At 30.6% G+C, this 24,266-nt stretch overlaps 1 long non-coding RNA gene across 4 annotated transcripts; it reads left to right on the forward strand.

The window, feature by feature from the left end:
* Positions 1-2,252: 2,252 nt before the first annotated feature.
* LOC131607030 (uncharacterized) lies at positions 2,253-6,892 on the forward strand. Of its 4 annotated transcripts, none has more exons than XR_009285171.1 (8): positions 2,253-2,670; positions 2,855-2,889; positions 2,969-3,031; positions 3,302-3,928; positions 4,010-4,206; positions 4,885-5,381; positions 5,487-5,848; positions 6,746-6,892. It is a non-coding gene; the product is annotated as an uncharacterized LOC131607030 (long non-coding RNA). The 4 variants fall into 4 exon arrangements; XR_009285172.1 differs by having other exon boundaries at positions 2,253-2,499; positions 2,608-2,670; positions 4,010-5,381; XR_009285170.1 differs by having other exon boundaries at positions 4,010-5,381.
* The last annotated feature ends 17,374 nt before the right edge of the window (positions 6,893-24,266 follow it).

Genomic DNA, 24,266 nt, shown 5'->3' on the forward strand with positions numbered 1-24,266 from the left:
TCTCTTGATATTTTAAAACTCACTATTCTCTATTTAAAAACTCACCATTCTCTATTCTAATCATCCTTTATTTCTTTTTTTATTCTGTTTATTTTTTATTTTTTCTTTGATTTGTGATATAGTTTGATTCTTTTTTCTTTTTTTACTCCTTATTATTATTTTTTTAAATTTTTCTATTATTATAGATGTTTCTATTTCTTTAATTAATTTTGTATTTTTATATTTTTAAAGTTTGGAGGATGATGAAGAGAGACACAAATTTAAGGGAGAAGCTACTATCCTAGATGACTATGGAAGACACTTTGTTAATAAATTACTTAAATATGTTGAGAGTGAATGTTATCATTTTATTTTTATTTTTAATAACTATGTTCAAATAATATTCTTTTTTGAAGGAGACATATGCGAAAAACATAATAAAATACATTCAACACATTTGTGAAATAAAAAACCCGGATAGACAAACACATGAGTTAAAAATAAACGTGTGTAATTAACTCTTATTTAATATATACCTATTTATTTAGTTCATTTTCTGTATATTATTTTTAATTATATTACAAAATTTATTTAATAAATATTTTAAATTAAGATCAAAATTAAATAAAAGAATATATTTATGTTTTGGCGCTGTGTACATTTTAAAAAGCGGACAAACGGGCACGAGAGTGCCCGTTTGAACGCTAGTATATATAAAGGAGATAGAGTGATTTGGGCTGACCTATTTTCTTTCCTATTTTACCCTTTAAAAATATAGTTTTTTTCTATTTTAACAACAGTTAATTTTAAATTTTTTTTATCCAACATATATATGTGTATAACTATCCAAGTTGGTTTTTCCAATTATTTTTTATAAATCTCTCAATATTGGAACCGCATAACATAACATAAGTGCAAAAGTGATGGCAATATGTTCATTCAATGAGATTATATACAACTCTTCCAACTACATTCACTAATAATATACTGATGATAGTTTTCTTTTGTTCTTTTCTTGTAAACCACATTTGTTTATGGTTTGTGAAGATAGAGTGGAGGGAGAGATAGATAGAGAGAGGTGAAGAGAGAGAGAGAGAGAGATTCTCTCTCTATATGTCCATTTTTTTATTTTCTTCATTTATTTTCTAATTCTTTTGCTTTTTCTTTTTCTGTCAATTCTTTTGTAGTCTTATTCTCCTATTAATTGTGGGGTTTTAAACCTTTTGAATGCAAAGGTATTTTGACGATGATTATAAGTTTGTGTGCAATTTTTATTTTGGGTCAAGTTGATTTCAATATTTTATAGTTTATGTGTTTAATTATGAGAAAATAAGGTATGTTTTAAGAAATGTATAATTATTTATTTATATTTAATTATATTAAATCTTTGTAGTGATCCATAAAGTATATAAATTCTATTTTCTAATAAAGCATGCCAATGGTTTTGATAAAAAAAAAGTTAATGAACATGAGTGAGATTATTGATAGCAATTTTCTTTCAACAGAAAATTAATAGTTGCAAGCTTATTAATTTCAATATTAATAGTAAGATTTGGCATTTAGATTACTTTAATTGTGACAAACGATGTTGTAATAGTTGTAAATTTTTCATCTAATAGCAATTCGGTCCGTACCCAATAAATATGAAATACTCTCTCAAGTTCACCAATTCCCTTCCTTCAAATTCCTTAATTATTATTTTTATAAATTTTTGTCTTACATTCTAAAATTTGTCTTTCCTTTATTTTAGTCAATATGACTACGCTTATCATTTTGATTAAAAGAAAGGGAGAAAAAGCATTTTAGAAGAGAAAATTATTTCATTTTATATGCTATGAGAAGAAACTTTTTAAAAGAGAAACGAGCTATAGAGTTGCTTAGAATTATCAAAGAAGTAGAAAAATATACACTTTTAAAAGTCAATTTTCAATATTTATGAAAATAGTTAATTTTAAGTATTATTTTATTTATTACTTTATTTATTTATTTATTTATTTATTTGGAATTTTCGTTACTAACAAATGCACCGCACAGAGAGAATATTACAAAATTTGTTACAAAAATAATTTAAATTAAAATTAAAATTAAAAAATAAAAGTACCTGACACTTTTTTGTTGTTTTCTCTTTCATTCAATTGTTTTTTAATCCTATTTTAGTGAGAGGGGAAGTGGAGGGAGAGATAGATAGAGAGAGGTGAAGGGCGAGGGAGAGAGAGAGGGGGAGAGAGAGATAGAGATAGAGATAGAGGGAGTGGGAGAGTGAGTGAGGAAGAGAGAGAGAGGGAGGGACAGATTTTGTTAAGCACATTTCTAATTTATTGATTGATTAAATAATATGCTTTAAGAAGTTGCTGACATGTTTCTTTTCATTGTTGAATGTAGCTTGAGATTCAACTTTTGCAAACATTTGTGTTGGGGCAAGGCATTTCCAACGTAGACTTAGGGTTTGAAGATTTTGATTTTTTAATTACTGATTCATAATGGATGTTACTTTTTGTGATGTGTTAGTTCAATTTTCATGTGGGTACTGAACAAAACTTTATTTCTTATTGGAATTTTAGGGTTTTTTCATGTTATTTGATTAATGTTTTATCTTTATTTTAAAAGGTTTCATATATTTTAATGTAGGGTCTTCATATCTACAACTCAAAGCAAGTAAGAGTCAAAGGAATAGTATGGATCATTGAAAAGGTTTGCTATTCAATTTTATGAATTCCTTAATCTTACTCGGTCAATTTATATTGTTGGATTTGTTCATTCTGTTGAGTTTTTTATTATGATATCGAATGACCCATTGGTTATGATTTATAGGCGGTGATAATGGTTTATACTGCTTTATAATGAATTTTCCCTTCTTCTTGTATGTGTATTGTAGGGGAGCTTGAATTCAGTTTGCTTTATAAACTTGAGGTAAAACTAGAAGTTTCAATGTTGATTCTGTTTAGAGATGTTCGAATTTAACCCGTCAGCTCATCCTTGAATTTTGCAGAGATTTTTTGCTTTTCCAATTTAATCATGTCTAGGACCACCTTCAAGACTCAGCAACCTTTCGGTATTTTAATTTTTGTATATATAGTTTATTAAGCCAATTTCTTGTTTTGTTTTTATTGGGAATCAGAACCTTTGGACTGTCTGAATTTAAAGTCCACTCAATTCATCTAAATTGAAATTATTGGGACTTTGATGATGATGGAATTTTTATTTAGATGAATTAACGTTATATAGGTGTTTACTAAATCAACATGTGTAATTTTTAATGATTTTGAAATCCCTTGTGTATTTATTGGAGATGAATAACAGCTTGATGTTTTGTACATGACAGAAAGAAGGCAGGCTGAATCTACTCGCATTATAGACAAGTATCCTGATAGAGTACCTGTAAGATTGTTTTCAGTATGCATACATTGTATATGTGTTTATTTTTTTCCTAACATTGGTAAAAAGAAGTGATTAGCTGACATGTTACTATGTCTGTTTTAGTTACTTCTGTGGTTATAGGATGCTATTTTGCTGCCTATTTTTTTGGTGGGCCTTGATGCTTTTGTGAAGATTTTGGATGCTTTTGTGAAGATTTTGGATGCTCTCAATTTTGTATTGTTAGTAATACACATGTTTTTTATTACTAATATAAAACCAATGTGTTTAATGATTTGAGTAAGTTTTGAATATGAGGAATTCTTCAGATTTGTCTATCTTGATAGTAAGCTTACCTCCAAACAAATATCTGGTTTAATATTTTTCTCAGTATATCTCTTGAACATTGAAGTATATCAGCTATAGAGATAATAAATATTGGAAATTAAAAGATAATCAACTAATATCTTATCTTGATCTTTGCACATTTTCATGTTTAGTCGATTATTAATTTTTTTTATGTTGTCTGCAAAATGATTAAGCTTAGTGCATAAGGCTATTTTTGTTATCATCGACAACACCCTACCGCCAACTGGTAAGTATCTAGCCTTACAAAATGATTTTTTTTGTGCCAGTTTAATAGTGATTATTATAACCAAATCCCCTGTTGTTGCAGCTACTTTGATGTCTGCTTTTTATGAAGAAAATAAGGATGAGGATGGCTTTCTTTACATGACTTACAGCGGAGAGAATACCTTTGGATCCCAGTAGGAATAATTTGAGACCAACTTAATGTAAATAGCTTCCATCTTATCTGAGGTAGACTGGTGGCGTGGCTATGACAACTGGTTTATTTCCTGCAGTTGAAGAAAGGTTTGTTTCAGTTTCCATCGAGCTATTGGTATATTTACATAGCATCATTAGTTATTTTGCAGATTAGTTTGTTCACTTAAAGATGATTGACGAGTCCCTCTATCTTTTTACACCACAGGGTTTTACATGATATTCCTCCAAATGAAAAAAATTGATACAGTTATCTAATGGACAAAACCATTGTCAGGCACTGTCTAATATTGTTGTGCTTTCTTATCTTATTGGTTATCTAATGGAACTTGAACAAAAGCTTGGCAATCCCGAAAGAAAACCATGTGAAACTGTAGTTGTAGGATATCAACAAGATAGAAAGTTGTTTTGTTTGACACACATATTTACAACTATTTTAAACCAATTTTATTTTATTATTGAGATTTCGTGCAAGTCATCCACTTACAATTTCGCAGCCAATGAGTTGAATAGCATAATTTTGTATGGTTCTTTTGATTTACAGTTTATTTTTGTAGCACTAAAGGAAGGCATGTTCAACAATGCAAATGTTCTTTTCTCTTTTCATTCAACATTCAGATGATTTCAGTATTACTTAAGTTTTTTTAATGTCAGGTAGATCGTGCAATGTTTCTGAAGTATTGGTAGACATGATTGATACAGTCAGACCTCTTGCTATGAATAAAAAAGGTGTAATAGAACTAACTAAGCTTTCACCACCTTTGCTAGCTGCTGTAGCAGAACCTGAATTGCACCATGCTTTCAGCAATCTTATTGAAGGTGCTTTACTGCATACACATGTTGGAGAAAAGGTTGCAATTTTGTCTAATTCTACATCAGCTGGCGATACAGTCGTAGGTGGAGGAGCTAGGTTGATTGTAGCAAAGATAGTTTGGCTCTCCATAGTGTTTGTATCTCTGATTTGATTCAGTAGCTTGCTATCATTAGAGTTAATAGTTATTATAATCGCTTTAAATTCTTGCAATAAAAACTGTTTTTCATGAGTACCTATTTAATTTGAATAATTCTTCATTTCTTTGATTATAGGAATGAATTAGATTAGCTATTACATAGGAATTTGTGTTTCAAAATATGTCCAGTTGCATTTCCAATGTAATAAAAATATATGCATGTTGTGGTATTTAGGTATACAGTATATTTGAAAAAATGTCCAGAACATGAAGGAAACTATGCGCAAATTTCAAGCCTTCTTAGCAAACTTTGAGGTAATACAAATCCTTATTTCTGTATGGCAGATTTCTGCAACTTGTATTCAAATTAATAGTTGTTTCTTCATTCTGTTAATTCACATTTTTCTTTTTATCTTTAAGGAGTAATGCTTGTGGAATTAAATAGAAAATATTTCCTTCCACTGACTCTAGAAATGAGTCATGGTGAATCCTAAATCTAATGTGTGGTCCCTTTAAAAGAAGGCTTAAGTCTCATCCCCCTGCACAAGCTCTAAAATATTTTCCTTCTGACGCAATCGTTTTATCCCCATAATTTTCTGAATGGCTTACGTTTCCTGATTAGTATGGAACAGAGTTGGGCTCAAACTTTTTACTTGCAACACAATGTGAGTGGAAATGTCATTGCAGCCCCTTGCATATTAGAAATGTGGCTGTATGAGATAGCGTGGTTTGGCCTGAGGAAGTCACTTATCGAATGTGGTGTCCAATTTCATCAAAACAAGGTATGACACTCCCTTTGATATCAGGTTTCCCAGTATATCATTTTGCCGTTTTGGGGGTGGTGCATTTAGTGAATGCATATATCATGTTGCCGTTGATGGTGATGCACTTAATGAATGCATGTAACAAATGATTTAGTAATTTAATTTAAAATGTAAGTTTGAATGCATGTAAGAAATGATTTAGTGATTTAATTTAAAATGTAAGTTTTTATAAATGAGTTTAGCTGGCTGCTTTTTAGCTCATTAGTTTTTCAGAGTTTGGTTACATATCTTCCAATGTTTAAAAATCTGATTGGAGATCCAATCAATAATATTTCTAGGTCATAAATAAAAAAATAGTGTTAATAAGGCTTATTTTAAAACTTAATGGGCAAAAACACCTTCCAGTAGAAGGTTGTCCCAATCCATGCTGGTTCTGTCACGTACGAGTCTCTACGGGGCATTGGCTAATATGCATAAGGATTTTCCTTATGCACCATGCATAAGTCAATCTAAGCCATTGGATCATGTTTTTAATCCAGTATTGAGTATTGAGTATTGAGTATTGAGTATTGAGTGGTGAGTATTGAGTTTTGAGTGGTGAGTATTGAGTATTGAGTAATAACAATTGATGTTTAGAATTTGATCTAATGATCCAAGGGTCCATAATAATCTATGCACGGTGCATAGATTTTTATCTATGCACGGTGCATAGATTTTTATCTATGCACGGTAACTGCACCCCTTGATGACTACAAATATCAATGCTTTCTAAGTGAGATGCAAACCTTTGAATCTTAATATGTTATTAGTAGGTTTAGACTTAATTTGTCTTCTAATCTCTAATTTTAAAGTCTATAAATTTATGTATATTTTTATTCTATCACAAGATTTTATTATGTTGATTGTTGAATCCAGGAACTTAATTCTATACATGAAGCTAGAGAAGTCTCAACTATTGATTTGCATGAAGAATTGAAAATGGATGAGATGCAAAGAAATATCACAACTCTGATAATATTATTCATGTAGCGGGATAATATTGGTTTAATATGTTTAATTATTTTCTATTTGAATCAGTCATTTAATATGTTTAAACTTGGCATGAATCAAAATTTATAATCATATCATTAACAACATTGATAGTCATTTAGTTTATTATTTGTATTGCATTTTATATTATAACTAGTACTTTACCCCGTGCGATGCACGTGTTTAGGCGGGATTTTGGTCTAAAGTTGGCGCCTAAACATGTATCCTGTTTTAATATATTAAAGACACGTACTATTTTAATTTTGGGTCCATAATTATTAGCAGAGCATATCCATTTTTTTTCCTTTCAAATTAATAAAAAATAGTAATTTGGCCTAAAATGTGAGTTCAATAACCCGGTCAAATCATTCAGATTAATCTGCAGCCCGTCTAGACCCAACCCTTCAAAACCTACTTGAAAATTGGACAGAAATGGGTTTTCTAAAGTCAATTGCGGTTTGGGCTGGGTGACATTTTTGGGTCTGAACCGGTCAAATTTGACCTGTTGTCCACCCCTAACAACTCTTATGAATTTTATCACTAAACTTATTGATTTTCACAGGACGCTACAATACTTTTATCGGTGTATAAAATTTAATTATAGATATGTTAAATTATCTTTTAATTTGTTATTTCCTTTATATTTTCTTTGTTATATGTGTGTCCTTTATGTCAACTAAAGTCTATACCGTTGATTTTTTTCTGCTTTATTTTGTTTTATTAATTTTATTTTAACTTCTAAAATTATTAAATCCAAAAATTAACAAAAAATTCCTAAAAATATTTCTTCTCATTTTCCACTTCGTGTAATTTTATGAGAGCTTTATTTTCAGTTTTACTATTTTTCTTTAATTTCTTCTTTTGCGTGCATTTTAGTTAGTTTAAAAATACTGTTATGCATCAAAAAATTCTGAAAATTTTATTATATAATTCTATGATGGTGTTTGACCTATGTTAAATGATATATCGGTACCATTAGTGTCACTTCAACATTTTTGGAAAGGATTTAGAAAAAAGATTAAAGATGCATGCGTTAATTAACATAAAAGATCCACATGTAACAAAAAAACATATAAAAGATTAACTTGTTACAATTAGAAAACTTAAAGGAACCTGAAGATAATTTAGCCTATAATATATTACATTACTAAAAAATATATCGTTTAAAAAATATTATTAGTATAATAATTTTTAGTCCGTAAACATAATGATAATAATTTATTTTAAAAAGTAAGCAAGTAAAATATCTAAGGCTGAAATTTGATTTAAGTGTTTATTATTAAAGATTATCTTTTCTTAAAAATATATTTAATTATTTATTATATTAATGAATGATCCATATTTTGTAATTAATGGGTGATCCAAATTTTCTTAATTAATGTTAACACCAGAGAAATCAATATGAGCAATTAATATAAAATTTAATATTAATTAATAAACTTAAAGGTATTGCACTGTTAGTGTAAAATACTTTACACGATCAGTGCATCACAATTTTTAAAAAGAAATACTTCATATATAATTTAAAGAAAAAGTCAAATTTCTATAAAAACTAACCGTTATAATTTCATTGACAGTGTAAAATTACTAAATTGTCGGTGTAATTCTATTAAATTTAATTTTATGATATGTAATACTACTATATTATCATTAGAAAAGAGAATGCGCACTGACAGTGTAAGATATTTTTATATTGTCAACCAACTAGTCAAGACCCGTGATGTCGTCCGGGTGCATTATTTATGGTGGAATATTTTTTAAATGATCAAAAAATGTGAAGTAAAGAAGTTTGACCAAATTGCATAATAAGACAAAGTTTTGAAAATTAAGATATTAGTTTAAATGATAGAAAAAAATTTACTAATAAAATATTAGTAGTATGAAAATTAAGTTCTAAATTAAAATAATAATCTAAAAAAAAGTTAAAGATAGATCTAAAACACATTAGCAAAATAGGACCAAATATTGATTAAATATGTTGTCCAGAAAATCCTGCAAGGCATACAAATAAAAATAGATATCATGTTGACAGTGCCCCGTAATAAAAATAAAAAATTTGACATTTAAAAATAAAAATTTTGTGTCTCAAATAAAAATAATTGTTAATTAAAATAAAATAGGTATTTTGATGGTAAAGCCCCGTGAGAAAAATAAAAAATTTTGACATTTGAAAATAAGAATTTTGTGTCTCAAATAAAAACAATTGTTAATTAAAATAAAAATAGGTATTTTAATGATAGTGCCCCGTGAGAAATATAAAAAATTTTAAAATTTGAAAATAATAATTTTGTGTCTCAAATAAAAACAATTGTTAATTAAAATAAAATAGGTATTTTGATGATAATGTCCCGTGAGAAATATAAAAATTTTAACACTTAAAAATAAGAATTTTGTGTCTCAAATAAAGACCATTTGTTTATTAAAATAAAAAAGTTATTTTGAGAGACTAAATTTTAAAAGTAGATAGTCCAGGCTAGCATATTTTGAGATGATAACATGACCTATTATATAATTCAACATTATAGCAATAGATAGTCCAGGTTAGCATAAATATAAATTAAAAGAAATGAATATGGATATGGGTCACTATAAGTTAGGGATGTCAATGGGGCGGGGCGGGGCCGGGGGATACATTCCCATCATAATCCCCGCCATCGAATCTATTCCCCATCCCCGCTTCGGGTCCCCGCTACGGGGGGGATTTTTTTCCCATCCCCGTCCCCGCGGATCCCCGCGGGTCCCCACGGATCCCCATGCGGAGATCCATAGACATGATTATTATTTTTTTTAAACCAAATTAACAGTAAAAGCTTCAAAAAGTAACCACGAGAAATTTGTAAATTATTCCTTTACGATAAATATATTGTTTTAACAATATTTAATCTATAATATTGAGTGTCATGACCACAAAAATTTCAAACTTAAAATAAACTTGATATAATCATTTAGATATCACTCTTTTACTAACAATGCATATATATTTTTAATTTGTGTATAAGATTAATTATATGAAATGACAAATAGACTTATATAATAATTTAAAATTATATATATAATAAATTAAGGATATTTGGCTATTTTATGCGAGGCGGGGACTCCACGGGGCGGGGGATATTTACGCCACCCCCGTCCCCGAAGTCTTTCGGGGAGACTTTGTTCCCCATCCCCGTCCCCGCGGAGGAGAAATTCCCCGTCTTTGGGGCCCCAAACGGGGAATCCCCATGGGGATCCCCGCTAACGGAGGCAAGTTGACATCCCTACTATAAGTAGGTTAAAGAGTAAATAAAATTGAGACAATATAAAATATATTTAGATATTTATGTAAATTTGAAATTAATCACTTAATAATAAAAATAATAATGATTATATAAATCAATTGTATTAAATAATAATACTAAAATATATTAAAAAAATCCCGTGAGACGACGAAAAAAAAAAGAAAAATTTTGATATTTGAAAATAATAAATATAATTGCTAATTGAAATAAAATAAATATTTTGCTAATAGTAATTCGTGAGATAGAAATTTCGTTATCTATAACAAAAGAATAATTGTTAGTTTAAAAATGTGTTGTCTAAAAAATAAAATAAATAGATTTGAAATAAAATAAAATAAAGTGCTAGTAATGTTAATTTAATAATTGTTAGTTCTTTTCATCACCTATTTTATACAGTTTTATTTATTATTTTCTTTTTAAAATTTAGAATGATAAAAAAATAAAATAAATAGATTTAATTAAAATTTAGTTTTCAAAATTAAAAATTAAAAAATTCATTAAAAATAATATCAATTTCATTTAAATTATTTTTATTCTATGATTCTTAATCTATTAGGAGATAAGGAGACATAATGTATAGAGAGCTAATTGATAATATTGTTGAGTAGATAGTATTTAATTGCATTATCCATTTATCTACAATATAAGAAAATAAAATGTTCTATCAATTACCAATTTGCCCCTTTGCTCTCAAATTATGCCATGTGGATAGACTCTACATCCAGCTTTCTTTTTTCATTTCTCTATTTTATTTCCACCATATTTTCTGCAAAAAATTTCTTGGGAAGACAAAAAATTTCTGCACCATATCTTTCTTTCTTATACCCTAGCTTATCTCTCTTTATTTTTCTAGAGTGCTCTCTTTTTTCTCCAACAACTTCTCTTTCTATCTTCTCTCTCTTTGATTGTTGGTTCTCTCTAATTGTTCTTTCTTCTTCAAGTTTGAAAAAAATTTATCCATTCATATATCATATTTTTATCTTTACGAATTTTTTACACTTTTATGATTTCTTTTTTCGTTTTTTTCCAGGTTGTTGATCTATTGATAGGTTCCAAAACATCGAAAAAGTGTGACTTATCTGAGCATAAGGAGAGCTTCTTCTTCTTCTTCAACAACACTAAAGGTTCATCATTTTTTTTCCTTCTTTTTCCTCTCAGATCTGAGGTTTCGTTGTTGCTACTGAGTGGTGATGAAGAGATCGTGCTCATTTTTCTACTTCTTTTAAATTCAAATATGAGTTTTTGTTCTTGTAATTTTCCGCTCAAATTTGAGTTTTTGGTTGTTGTTGTTACTGAGTGGTAAATCTGAGTTTTTGTTTGATTTACAGCTCTTCTCTCAATCTAGGTTTTAGTTGTTGTTACTGAGTAGTGATGAAGAGAATGGAGATGGAGAGATTAATTATACCCATGGGTTTTAGTTGTTGTTACTGAGTAGTGATGAAGAGCATGATGTTGAAGAAAATTGTTGTTATTGTTAACTTTTAACTAATATTTATGAGGTGTTGAAGTTAACGTCTTTAAAAATACATGAAGAAGACAAATCTATAAAAGTAACAATAAATATTGTAGTTTCCATTAATGTTACAGTCCAATTAATGTTAGTTTCCATTACAATGTCTCAGTCGAATTAATGTTACGTCATAGGCTGTCAGGTCCTGCAGACTATGAACGATTTTATATAAAATCTGCAAGCAAGCTCCTGCAGACTATGAACAGTTTTATATAAAATCTGCAAGCAAAATAGTATGTTTAGACTACTGAAAATTAAAGCTTTGACATAATTAAATTTCTAAGTTGAACATGTATTGATGTAGTTATCAAAAAAGCAATTGTACATGGTTGGCTTGTTGTATTATAGTCGTGGACAGTCATCGGTTTCGGTTTCCTGATAGATTGGACTTGACAATGCAAAGTTTAATGATTTAAGAATAAACAATTATAAAATAATATAAAAAGTTTTATGCTCTGCTACATGTTGTCTAATCTATGTACATTAAAGTAGCAGGTATAAAAAATAAAGGAAAACTCAACTATTCATCTATCGGTGATGGATTTTGTTGGGCTAAGTTTTTTAAATATAATTAATTTATATGAGAGATGAAAATTATAATAAAAAAGATAAAGTAAAAAATTTAAATAAAAAATTAAGAGTATAATAAACAAATAATATTAGTAATTTACTGATACTATAAAATGATTTATTAGTTAATACAATTTCCCTTTAAATAATATATATATATATATATATATATATATATATATATATATATATATATATATATATATATATATATATATATAAAATAAAAAATAGAAGAGGTAGTGATTAATAGTGTAAAAGAATAAACAAATAAATAAGAACAGAAAGTGGTGTAAAAACATGACCAGCTATTCCATAATGCACCAAGACAACCTCCCCACAAATGTTAACCAACCAAACCAAATAAATTATGACGTTTGAGGCAAACTATATGGTCCCATTTGGTCTATTTTCAACGCTAATATATGATGAAATAAAGTGAAACAAACAAAAATCCATGACTTCGTGGCTCATCTTATAATAAAATAACAAAAGATTCATTTTATGAAGCCAATATATCTTCAATCAAAGTCTTCGCTCAGAAAATTCTTAATTTATATAAAGAGCAATGAGAATGAGTGACCACTATGGACATATATTTATAATAAGAAAATTGGATTTTTATTTGAATGCAGTGGCTAAAATTGTCATGTTTCAGATAGAACTTACCAGTTTTTTCTTTCTAGCATTTGAATTTGCTAGCATTTCTGCCACTTTCTCCAGCAGATGCAAAATCCAAGCAACAACAATGAAACCATTTAACCAAAATATGTCTCCATCCTAAAAGGTTGAAAACATAAAATAGACACAAACATGAAACATGACAATGTTAAAAAGATGCACATTGTGATAAGTGTCATAGTGATATCTTTCACACTAAAAACTGCAAAGCCACCATCATAAAGGCAGAAAAGTTCAGGAAATGTTAAAAAGTTGGAAAAAATGCAACCTTTACATCCTGAATTATTGCTTCAAGGTGTTGGTTCCCATTTTTCTCAATAACAACCCACACATTAACCACCCTAATGTGCATTTTCCAGACTTGATTTCCTTTTACCAAATCTTTAATCAAAATGGGAGGTCTTGACATATTTTCTACTATAGATGAAAAGTATAACATAACAGAGATAAAAGAAAGAATTTTAGATCATAGTTTTTTGACATATTTCCAGATCAGAGCGTTTCAGAGCATAAAATGAGAGAAAAATAGCATTTCAGATCAGAAGAAATAAAAAATAATGAGCATTTCAGACATAAAACATAAGAATCATTACAGATCAGAAGAAATAAAACAAAAATTAGTTTTGGAGAAAGAATGCGATATTCTATCTCAAGTCATTCGCGGACAAAGGCGGTGCTCAACTATATGTTGTTTGGAGAAAGAAGAAAGATGATAACGATAAGCAAGAGAAAGAAGAAAGATGAAAAAACGATTTAAACGGCAAAGGAAAGCTATGAGTTGTTTGGAGCATTCATACCTGAGGAAGGGAAAACGCTACCGATTTTTGGAAACGGCTGATGAAGGCCTTGTTCAAGGTGATGCTTACGGTAAACAGAGAGGAGCAGTGTGTGCTATGCTTTGGCCTTGTCCCTTTTGCAGAGGAGTGGGGTATCAATATTTTGGGAGGGAAACGACAATTGCCAATTGGCATAGTTGAATTTTTATTTTGTTAATTACTTAAATAGCCTTTTTGCAGTGTAAATTTTTTTGGATGGAAGGGTAAAATAGGAAGTTTGGGCAACATTATAGTATTGGGTAGATAGTAGATAGTAGATAGTAGATAGTAGATGACAATCATGTATCTTATAGCCAGCTTTTGAATTTTAAATTACAGGTATAATTTGGCACTTTAAAATAATCTAATTGAATGTTTGTATAATACTTCTTTACACTAACAATGGACTACCATTAAACTCTATTATCATTGTGGTGAATTATATATTAGCTCATATTTCAAAGTGTTTTTTTTTTTAATAGAGTGGTAATTGCACTTTAAAGAATTGACTAATTATAATTTAGCACGTAGTTAATTTATATATTAAACTAACATTGTTCATTAAAAAATGTATTCAAACATAAATTATTTTTAATCACTATCCAGATCAATTTCATATAAGTTATTTAAATTTTTTAATTTGATTTTACATAATACATCGTTGTTATTATCATTGTTAGTGCATATCGTTTTTTTCATGGTAATTTTCTATATACATATATAGATAGAGTTTACCTATAATAAATAGAGGTCTTGTTTAATTAATATTTAACTTAACGAATAATTTATGAGGCCCTATTTATCTATAGTTACTGGACATTGAATTTATCATGTAGATAATTTGTTGCATCTTTATCAAATGATATAAGATAGGAATGGACTTATCCGTGCGGACGCACGAGTCTTCTACTAGTTAATAATAATAAAACCTATCTAGACAGAGCCTGAAAAATTAGAATATATATATATATATATATATATATATATATATATATATATATATATATATATATTATCGGTGTATAAAATTTAATTGTAGATATATTAAACTATTTTTTTAGTATGTTATTTTCTTATAGTAGTTATAAATATTTGCATAATATTTACATTTTAAAGAGGTAATTGAATACAATGCATAAATTTTTTTTATATTATTGGGCACATATATACCTATTAAATTATGTTCCAAGTATAATATATTATACTACTCAAAAATATTATTAGTATAATAATTTTCAGTCCGTAAACATAATAATAATAATAATAATAATAATAATAATAATAATAATAATAATAATAATAATAATAAATTTTAAAAAAGCAAATAAAATATTTAAGGCTCAAATTTGATTTAAGTGTTTATTATTTAAGATTAAGAAAGATATATTTAATTCGATAGTATTTAATTATAGATACATTAAATTCTTTTTTTAGTATTTTATTTTCTTATAATAGTTATAAAATATTTGCACAATATTTATATTTTAGAGACGTAATTGAATACAATGCATAATTTTTTTTATATTATTGAGCACATATATATCTATTAAATTATGTTTCAAGTATAATATAAGCTAAATTACCTCTTGGATCCTTTAAGTTATTTTAATTGTAACAATAAATGGTGCATTCAATGAATGATCCATTCACAAAAATATTCTTACTGTTATGCCCACTCTTTTGGGGACTATAAGGCCTTTTATGTATCTGAGCTTGCATTTGAAGACACCCTTGCTTGGAAAGATGTAGAAATGGAATGTTATCCATCAAGACTGCTTACAAATTGATCATGAAAACCAATGTGTCCAATAATTGGTCTATGTTTCCCTGGGATTTGGATTCAGCCCCAACCCATTTAATGTTGGTTTGGAGGCTTATGCACAATAAAATACCTACGGATGAGAATCTCAATTTAAGAGGATTCTCTTTCCTTCATTGTGCTCACTTTGTTGTTGTCATGTAGAAAATACTAATCATCTCTTTTTTGAATGTCTTTTTGCAGCCAACATATGGAGATGGTTCGGTAGCAAACTTCAGGCTCATTTGGTGATTAATTTTGTGACTGATTGTTTGCAGGTGTTGAAGGGAGATTGGAATCAATAAGTCGTGGCAGTGATCAAGGCCATTGTTGTGTGCATTATATACCAGATTTGGAATGCTCGAAAGTTAGTAAAGTTTGAAAGAAAGTCTATGAATTGGAAGAGCTACATCTCTATGGTCATGGCAAGAGCTAAACTTGTTGAAAAACTTACTTCTAAGAAAGTTGATAACTCAGTTCAAAGTTTTTCTTTCCTTAAGAATTTAGATGTCAACATTCAGCCACGTTTGCCTAGAGTGTGCATTGATCCCATATGGTGTCCTCCTACTGCTGGGTGGATCAAATGCAACATTGATGGGACGACTGTTGGTACTCCACCTCTTGCTGCAAGTGGAGGGATTTTCATAGATAACCATGCAAATCACATTCTTAGCTTTTGTGTTTTCTTGGGTGAAGGATCTCCTCTCATGGCTGAATTCATGGCAGCCATTGTGGCCATTGAGAAAGCTAAAGAGATGCGTTGGTAGAAGCTTTCGATTGAAACATATAGCCTTTAGCTGTTAAAGCCTTCTCTAACCCTTCCTTGGTGCTATGGATTATTAAAACTCGTTGGCTTAATTGTTGGAAGTATACGTTTGACATTGATTTTAGGATTTCTCATATCTTTCGAGAAGTCAATTTTTGTGCGGACATATTAGCCAATATAGGCTTAAAGAGCAAAACTTTCTCTTGGTTTAATTTCGTGCATAAGGACATTTTATCGGATTATTTGTTAGACAAGGCAAGAACCCCTAGGCTTAGGCTTTGTTCTTGAGGGGTTTTGGTTTGGTTTCCCTCTTGTGTCTCTCGTATTCCTTTCAAAAAAATTTAATATTTAATCATTTTTTTTTTGTTTTAAAAAATTTATTTTAATTGTAACAAGTTATTCCTTTATATTTTGTTTCTTATATGTGTATCCTTTATGTCAACTAACGTCTACACCGTTAATTTTTTTCTGCTTTATTTTGTTTTATTAATTTTATTTTAACTTCTAAAATTCATATTAAATCCAAAAATTATGAAAAAGTTTCTAAAAATATTTCTTCTCATTTTCCACTTCGTGTAATTTTATGAGAATTTTATTTTCAATTTTACTATTTTTCTTTAATTTCTTCTTTTGCGTGCATTTTAGTTAGTTTAAAAATACTGTTATGCATCAAAAAATTCTAAAAATTTTATTATATGATTCTATAATGGTGTTTGACCTATGTTAAATGATATATCAGTACCATTAGTGTCACTTCAACGTAACATTTTTGGAAAGGATTTAGAAAAAAAAGATTAAAGATGCATGCGTTAATTAACATAAAAGATCCACATCTAACAAAAAAACATATAAAAGATTAACTTGTTACAATTAAATAACTTAAAAAATCTTAGAGATAATTTAGTCTATAATATACTACATTACTAAAAAAATATATCGTTTAAAAAATATTATTAGTATAATAATTTTCAGTCTGTAAACATAATAATAAATTATTTAAAAATGTAAGCAAGTAAAATATCTAAGGCTGAAATTTGATTTAAGTGTTCATTATTAAAAATGATCTTTTCTTAAAATTTAATATTAATTAATAAACTTAAAGGTAATGCACTGTTAGTGTAAAATATTTTACCCGATCAGTGTATCACAATCTTTAAAAAGAAACTAGTAACAAACCCGTGCATACGCACGGGTTCTGTTCGATTAAGCGAATTTGGATACATCATTTATTTTAAATAAAAATGTTAAAAAAGAAAAAAAAATTGATAAATAATTGATTATTTCATATATAAAAATATTTAGATCAATAATATATTTTTTCTCGTATACCATTTTTGGATTAAAAATATTTAATCATAAATACCATTTCTCGTATATAAAAATATTTAAATCAATAATAGATTTTTTTCCCGTATACAGACTTCATTTTTGTTTAGGTATCATTTACAAAAATATTTGGATCAATAGTAAATTTCGTATATAAAAATATTTAGATCAATAATAAATTTTTTCCCATATACCATTTTTAAATTAAAAATATTTCGGCCATAAATACCATTTTTCGTAAATAATAGATTTTTTTCCATATACAGATATTATTTTTGTTTAGGTATCATTTACAAAAATATTTGGATCAATATTAAATTTTCGTATATTAAAATATTTAGATCAATAATATATTTTTTCCCGTATACCATTTTTTGATCAAAAATATTTGATCATAAATACAATTTCTCGTATATAAAAATATTTAGGTCAATAATTGATTTTTTCCGTATACAGGCTTCATTTTTGTTTAGGTATCATTTACAAAAATATTTGGTTCAATAGTAAATTTCGTATATAAAAATATTTACATCAATAATAGATTTTTTCTCATATACCATTTTTGAATAAAAAATATTTGGATCATAAATAAATTTTTTTGTAAATAATAATACAAATATTATTTTTATTTGGGTATCATTTATAAAAATATTTGGATCAATATTAAATTTTCATATAAAAAAGTATTTAGATCAATAATAGATTTCTTACTTTATACCATTTTTGGATCAAAAATATTTGATCATAAATACCATTTCTCGTATATAAAATATTTAGATCAATAATAGATTTTTTCCCCGTATACAGACCTCATTTTTATTTAGGTATCATTTACAAAAATATTTGGATCAATAGTAAATTTTATATATAAAAATATTTAGATCAATAGTAGATTATTTTCCCGTATATCATTTTGGAATAAAAATAGTTGGATCATAAATATCATTTTTCATAAATAATAGGTTTTTTCCATATACAAATATTATTTTTGTTTAGGTGTCATTTACAAAAATATTTGGATCAATATCAAATTTTCGTATATAAAAATATTTAGATCAATAATAGTTTTTTTGGCCTATTCCATTTTTGAATAAAAAATATTTTGATCATAAATAACATTTTTCATATATAAAAATATATAGATTAATAATAGATTTTTTTCCCGTATACAAACTTCATTTTTGTTTAGGTATCATTTACAAAAATATTTGGATCAATAGTAAATTTCGTATATAAAAAAATTTAGATCAATAATAGATTTTTTCCCTATATAATTTTTGAATAAAAAATATTTGGATCATAAATACCATTTTTCGTAAATAATAGATTTTTTCCATATACAAATATTATTTTTATTTAGGTATCATTTACAAAAATATTTGGATCAATATTAAATTTTTGTATATAAAAATATTTAGATCAATAATTGATTTTTTTGAATAAATTTTTCTCGTATATCACTTTTGACTAAAAAAATTTCGTTCATAAATACCATTTTTCGTATATAAAAATATATATATCAATAATAGATTTTTTTTGGAAGAAAGAAGATAGAAAGTGATGAAAGAGAAAAAAAATAGAGAATAAAGAGAGATTTGATAAGTTTGATAAAATATAAGAGTTGTATTATTTTAATAATAAAATTAAGAACTTTATGGTACAAAGACCAAAAAATCACAATTTTAATGTGGTGGCAAAAAATCAAATAAGGGTATTTTGGACTTTTCCACAACCATTAACTTTCTTATATTATAGATACTTTATATATAGTTTAAAAAGAAAGTCAAATTTCTATAAAAACCTACCGTTATAATTTTATTGACAGTGTAAAATTACTAAATTGTCGGTGTAATTCTATTAAATTTTAATTTTATGATATGCAATACTACTATATTATCATTAGAAAAGGGGATGCGCACTGAGAGTGTAAGATATTTTTATATTGTCAACCAATGACAATCATGTATCCTACCAAGTCAGCCTTTAAATTTTAAATTACATATATGATTTGACACTTTAAAATAATCTAATTGAATGTCTGTATAATACTTCTTTACATTAACAATGGACTACCATTAAACTCTATTATGGTGAATTATATATTAGCTCATATTTCAAAGTGTTTGCACTTTAAAGAATTGACTAATTATAATTTAGCACGTAGTTAATTTATGTATTAAACTAACATTGTTCATTAAACATACTTTGGCAAAATAAGCTAAACTAATATTAGTACATATGTGTGAGAAATTTAAGTGGGGCATAGGCCCACAGGATGCACTACATAGCTCCGTCCTTGCCTAAAATAAGCTAAACTAATTTCTAATGCAATAAAAAAAAACTTTACTACTTAAAACGTGACATTTAAAAGATATTTTGATGATTTTTTTGTTTTGTTTTGTGGTTAATAATAATATGGTAAAAATAATTACAATAACTATATAAATCGGTAAAACTAAACTAACACCTAATAAGAAAGAAATATTTTTTTTTCATTTTGTGTGTGTTTATAATAAAGAAACTAGCACTATAAAAGAAATTATAATAAAACTAATTCCTAATTTCTTTTATATTTATTTTTGTTAACATTAATAAATACTAAATAAGAGATAATAGCCTAAAAGATGGACCTAAAAATAAAATTTAAACAACATAGTAGTGAAAAAAAATAATCTAGACTTATACATAAAATATAAAAAGAATCCAAAATTTAAGGGGATAGAATTTAAATGAAAATTTCTTTACCCACCTTTCTATGGGGGTCACCCCCAACGAAATTCCCAAACTACCCCTGCTTCGGAAATGAACTTCCGAAGCGCTTTTTTTTTAAAAAAATTTCCTTGATTCGGAAGTTCATCTCCGAAAACACCTCATGGGGGGTGCGTTCGGAGATGAACATCCGAAAACACCTCATGGGGGGTGAATTCGGAAGTTCATTTCCGAATTATGCAGAAACTGTGTTTTTTTTTATGTTTTTTCTTAAACGCACCCGCATTTTAATTAAACGTTACCGGCAAATAAAATAAACAATAGATAGACTGAAAATACTAATATGATAATTAAACAAAAAAAAATACTAATCTGATGAAAATAATATATACAAACCGAAAAAAATAAAAATAGTGTGCTAAAGATACAATCACATAACATAAAATATATAAACCCGACCACTACTGGGTGTGCCTAAACCTCTCGCCCTGAGACCTCCTCTGCCGCGTGTATGTCGCCGCACGGTCCGCATCAAGGACGATCATCTCCATCACCGCGACTGCCTCTGGACCGCCCTGATGAATGATACCTCGATCCAACGCGTCCCGCCCAAGCATCGATATCCGCTGGCAGATCGGCATGAGATCAATGGCGTGATCATCCTCGGCCTGCCGGTTCTCCAGGATCTCCTCGTGTGCTGGCCTAGGAGCGCCGGGAACGTCGGGTCTCAAGAGAGGATGGGACACCCGGTAGAACCATGTGACGTACCCCTCCACACTGTGCCAGTCCTGGGTGACCCGCATGCGACGGTACTCCTCTGGTACCACATGATGCTGCCACTCCTCCCATATGGCAGTGAGCTGCACTCTGGTCACTGTGTCAGGAGCAGCCTCGAAGGGTGACCTGGGTATGATCTGCACGAATCCGAACTGACGCATGCACCGCTCCGAGAGATACCGAACCATGATGCCGGTCCCGCATGCCAACCAGCCTGAATATAGAGCAACCCCGTCGAAGGGGACAACCTGAGCGTAGTCGGTGAACGGCCTCCAGGTGACGTCGTCGTGCATCGTGCGGTCCAGGTACAGGCGGTATGGTCCCACCGCATCGTCCCCCCTCTGGAGGGCGTATCTGGCGGCCCTGGGCATGGCGTCAACGTACGCAGGATCGATGTGGAAGCCGTGGATGCGGGAGAAGTAGGAGATGATCCAGCTCTGAAACACAAATACGATAATGTATTAAAAATAAATACGAAACATAAATAAATAAATAAATACGAGAATGTGTTAAAATCAAACGTACCGTAAGCAGAGTGCAGGATCCGACCAGCTGCCTCGTCCTCCAGTTGGAGGCCTCATTCAGCTTCTGGTAGAGATATGCCAGAGTAGCTGCCCCCCAGTTCCACTGGTGAACGGTATCCAGGTCCATGAAATAGCAGAGGTAGGTCACGTCGACGTACCTGGCGCTCTTGTCCACAAAGCATGCAGCGCCTACCACATGCATGTACCAGCAACGGAGAGCGCAGCCGCGGTGGTATTCCCTGAATATGTCGTTATCCTCCTGCTCGGCCTCGGCCGCCGCGTCCAGGTGGAACTCAAAATAGATCTTCAGTGTAGTGAACCGGACATGAGGCCCACAAGTCGTGACGCACTCAGAGTGAGCAACCTCGTGCGGCAGGCCCAAATAGTGCATCATCCACTCAATGGCCTCGATCCTCTGGATCCTGGTGTGGTGCAACAGCGGCCCCCTAATAGGCAGGTGGAGAAGACACTGGACGTCATGCAAGGTGATCGTCAACTCCCCCACCGGCAAGTGGAAAGAAGACGTCTCCTTGTGCCAGCGCTCCACAAATGCCCCCTGCATGCCGGTGCTGATAGTGGTGTACCCGGTCATGCAGAGCCCGCTAAGCCCTGAACCTCGCACATGGTCGTTAAACCACTGAGCTGCTGGTTTAAACAGACCGAAAATCTTCCTGGAGTGGTTCACCATTTTCAATGGCTCTCTCTCCTGTTAAAAAAAAACAAATAAGCGAGAAATAAACGGTAAAATTATAAAAAATGGTGACAAATAAATGGCTAAGTTAAAAAAAATACCTCTCCCTCCCAGATCCGCCGAGCGACGTGATCCTGGTAGTGAATCAGCAGGGAAGTGTCAAAAGGCCCTCCCGGAAAGCTATCCACCTCCTGCTCCTCCTGCTCCTCCTCCTCCCCGACTGGAGGGTCAACATCCGGTATGACCTCCTCATCCTCCTCATCCTCATCCTCCTCCTCTCGCTGGCGGGAAGAAGATACCCGAGCCAGCCTACTCCTAGAGCCTGAAGCAGATGAACTCTCCACCAAGTCCTGTGGAACGCGGACACGGCGTCCCCGTCCCTGCCCCCGTCCCTGGGTCAACACCAGCTGCGCCGCCGCCCGCTCGCGTCTAGCCGACGCAGTCTGGGACTCTCTCCCCTGTCTGATGCGTGCTAGCTGGTCTGACATGATCCTGTAAACAATCGAAATCGATTAATATGCGAGACGAATGAAAAAACAAAAAAAAATGAACTTCTGGTACAGTTCGGAAGTTCATTTTCGAAAACTGGGATGGAGGTGTTTTCGGAAATGAACTTCCAAAACACCCCCACGCAGAGCTTCCCTGCAACCTCCAATGGCAGACCCAAAAACCTAAACCAAATCCATTTTTTTGCCTACTAAACATCCTAATATCAGTACTAAGCTATCTTAATGTCATTTTTTCAGATTCTAAACACCCTAATATAGTTTAATCAAATAGATCTAAAACTTGAAAAAACAATGATAAACTTACCAATTAGTGTTTAATGATGAGTTTGGTTGAGTTTGGAAGAAGAGTTTGGCTACTTCACACTTGCTTCTGCAGAAATTTCGCCTATGGAAGTGTTTGATGATGATTAGGGTAAATGATTTGGGGGAGGGGGAGAGTTCTGCTTAATCTGCAGAACGCGTTTAATTTCGGAAGTTCATTTCCGAAATTGTAGTTTCGGAAATGAACTTCTGAAATAAGACATTTTTTTCAAAAAAAAAAAGGCGCTTTCGGAGATGAACTTCCGAAAACACCTTTTTCATGCATTTCGAAAGTTCATTTGCGAAGTCAGGGGTATAATGGGGTTTTCACCAGAGGTGGACTAGAAGATAGGGAGGTGGCCAAAGAATTTCTCATTTAAATTCAGATTTTCCACATGCACTTTTTACCTCACTTCACAGCCGCTAGACCAAAGCGGTTATTCAAAATAATGGCATCTTAAACATAATGAAATCTCAAGTCCAACACCTTTAACGAGTTCTATCATGATGAAAATTGTTCTCTTTTTGTTTTGAATGCACACTGATTGAATAGAGTAACTTGATGAATCCTGTTAAGGAAGCTGCTCGTGATGATGTGAGTTCAAACCCTTGCCTAAACTTGAGTTTAGTAATCAGATGAATCATCCGGATCACCAAATATCTTGATCCCATGCCTTAGAAGCTTAATGAAACGAATGATTGTGACTGTTATGACTTAGTGGAATACGCATATGAATGTGAAACACAAGCCAATTATGGTAAGAAGCATGAGTGCAAATTTTGGGATGCAATCGACACCATACCACAACTATACTCGACCAGATGCACCTCTTGGCCAACAGCAAGACATCCACCCTGCTCCCCATTGAGGAGGTGAGTGGCACCAGCTCGTTAGCACCTCTTTCGACCAAAGACATCTCCCTACCCGCCTAACGGCTAGTTACGGACAACCTCAAAGGATCCCTACTTTTATGACTGGATTCTTGGAAGTTACGTATTTTGGGCCTGGATCCTCGATCCAACCCAAAATATGGATGGACCAATGGCTACGCACCAAGGGATATTATATAAACCCACTCATTTGAGAGGGTAACGTAACACACAATTTTAAACCCTTGAAACACTAAAACGTATGTGCTCTCACTGACTTGCT

Source organism: Vicia villosa, linkage group LG5, assembly GCF_029867415.1.
Source record: "Vicia villosa cultivar HV-30 ecotype Madison, WI linkage group LG5, Vvil1.0, whole genome shotgun sequence".
Lineage (NCBI taxonomy): Eukaryota > Viridiplantae > Streptophyta > Magnoliopsida > Fabales > Fabaceae > Vicia > Vicia villosa.